The following is a 3023-nucleotide window of genomic DNA, read 5'->3' on the forward strand; positions in this document are numbered from 1 at the left end:
TCATACATGTCACAAGGATGATGATCCTTAGATAACAAACTTATGTCCTTTGCATATATCTGGGAGTAACGTCTCGCAGGTCCTCACATATAATGTGTCTCAAGATTCAAATATAATGACAAGAGGAATTACTATAAAAATGCATAAGAGATATAGACACATATTGTCACAGAATTCACTAATACATAGCCATAAAACTTTGCACAAGTTCTCATAGAATGGAATCTTGGATTCTTCCACAGAGAAATTTATCATTTTACTGCTTAGAAATTTCAAATATATTTCAGTGTCACCATCAAGGTTTGATGATATAGTAAGCTTAGATGTCATAGAGAAATATTACCACAAAACCTTCGTATTGATCTCATGAAAAATGGTTCAGATATCCGCATGTCACGGAGAAATTTGTGCCTCATATTTGTATTAATTATAGTGCGTCAGAACTTTTCATAGTAGAGATGATTAATTCCATAACTTTGCTTGGATTTTTTGTCCTTCTATATTTTGACCTTCATTCTTTATGAATTTTGCAAAGATGGATAACTTGATATCAAATTTATCTCTTTGTGGAATGCTAGGAAGAAAGCAGATCTTGCATTGGTCACAAATTATGAGGTGGCATTACTGAAAAATAATAAGCCCGAGAAGGAGTTGCAAAAGATCCGCGTTACTCAACTTAAGGAGATTTTAACATTTTTGTGCTTATTATTTAATTAGAATTTCTGATGTTATATCTGAACTTATAGACCAGAAATATTTCCAATGCCTATATATGTGCAGTTCGTGATTTTTATTTTATTTTTACTAAAATGGAAGATAGCACGAATCTGGCTTCTGTGGATGATATACAATTTAGGAATCTTGTATATTCCACTACTACTATTGTCCTTGCTGATTCTGCAGGTATGAGTTCGTCTCTTTAGAATTAGAGACTTCCTAGTGCTATTGTTGATGCTTTTCCTGAACATGATGAACAAGAGCGAAGTAATGATGAAGACACTAACCGAAACTCTAAACACAGAAGGCAAATTGTTGACTCTCCATCATTTACACATGGTGAAGATTTAAGAGGTATTTGAAACAGGACGGTAATATAAGTGGACTGTAGACTAATTTGTGCTCATAGGGAACTGAATACTCAACACTGGACCAAATTAGCTAATAAAATAAAGTGATGTCTTGAAAGAGGACCTCTTAAATTGCCAGCTTACACAAGTTCTGGAGATATCCAGCTAGGTGCCCCAAATGGAACCTTCATTCCTGATGACTTGAAATTGAACGAGTTGTTCACGGAATCTTCTGCAAGCCCAAAATTTGCATGGCATCCTAACCCTTTTGATCCCAGGATACCACTGGACTCATTGCTCTCAATTTATATCCATTTTGGAGCTCGGAACATATCCCAAGAAACACAAAAGGTTGACATATCTTTGCAAAAAAATTCTGCAGGAAAGGAGATGGTCGGAGAAGGACTATCCAGAGTTATTTTAGCATATCTTGCAAACCCTTTCGCCAAATTGCCACCTGATACAAGGCATCAAAATCTACAATAAAAAATGAGTTGCAGTAAAACACTAAGCAGTGAGGGCAGAAAATCTATAAAAAAGAATAACAAAATAACAATCTCACCCATTTTTTTAACAATTTGACAAAGAACAGTATGAGGATTTAACCTCTGGAACAGAGCATAGCATATTGAACTTTTGGGTGTTAGCGATGTAGATCTGTTCAAATGAAGTTTATACCGTTACTTTCTCTCTTTTAGAGTTATTTTAGCATATCTTGCAAACCCTTTCGCCAAATTGCCACCTGATACAAGGCATCAAAATCTATAATAAAAAATGAGTTGCATTAAAACACTAAGCAATGAGGGCAGAAAATCTATAAAAAAGAATAACAGAATAACAATCTCACCCATTTTTTTAACAATTTGAGAAAGAACAGTATGAGGGTTTAACCTCTGGAACAGAGCATAGCATATTGAACTTTTGGGTGTTAGTAACGTAGATCTGTTCAAATGAAGTTTATACCGTTACTTTCTCCCTTTTAATAATTAATATAAGTGGACTGCAGACTAATTTGTGCTCATAGGGAACTGAATACTCAACACTGGACCAAATTATCTGATAAAATAAAGCGATGTCTTGAAAGAGGACCTCTTCAATTGCCAGCTTACACAAGTTCTGGAGATATCCAATTAGGTGCCCCAAATGAAACCTTCATTCCTGATGACTTGAATTTGAACGAGTTGTTCATGGGATCTTCTGCAAGCCCAAAAGTTGCATGGCATCCTAACCCTTCTGATCCCAGGATACCACTAGACTCATTGCTCTCAATTTATATCCATCTCGGAGCTCAGAACATATCCCAAGAAACACAAAAGGTTGACATATCTTTGCAAAAGATTTCTGCTGGAAAGGGGATGGTCGAAGTAGGACTATACAGAGTTATTTTAGCATATTTTGCAAACCCTTTTGCCAAATTGCCACCTGAGTTTTTGGTCCTTTAATTATACATATGATCCACATTGTTTTGGTCCCCTCCACATACTATTTAGGTCTAGCAACGTGATCTTGTAAAAAGAAAAAAACCAAAATGTCATGAGTCTGTCATCCACTCTAACGAGGTCAATTTAAAATTACATTGAACATCATCACTTCATACATGTCACAAGGATGATGATCCTTAGATAACAAACTTATGTCCTTTGCATATATCTGGGAGTAACGTCTCGCAGGTCCTCACATATAATGTGTCTCGAGATTCAAATATAATGACAAGAGGAATTGCCATAAAAATGCATTAAGAGATATAGACACATATTGTCACAGAATTCACTAATACATAGCCATAGAACTTCGCACAAGTTCTCATAGAATGGAATCTTGGATTCTTCCACAGAGAAATTTATCATTTTACTGCTTAGAAAATTTCAAATATATCTTATAAGGTTGATGCATAGGTTAACCTTTTAAACTACATAAGATTTTTTATGTTACATTTTTAATATTTTCTAACAAAAT

Source organism: Pinus tabuliformis, chromosome J, assembly GCF_031772625.1.
Source record: "Pinus tabuliformis cultivar Carrire ecotype Pingquan chromosome J, CPIR1, whole genome shotgun sequence".
NCBI lineage: Eukaryota > Viridiplantae > Streptophyta > Pinopsida > Pinales > Pinaceae > Pinus > Pinus tabuliformis.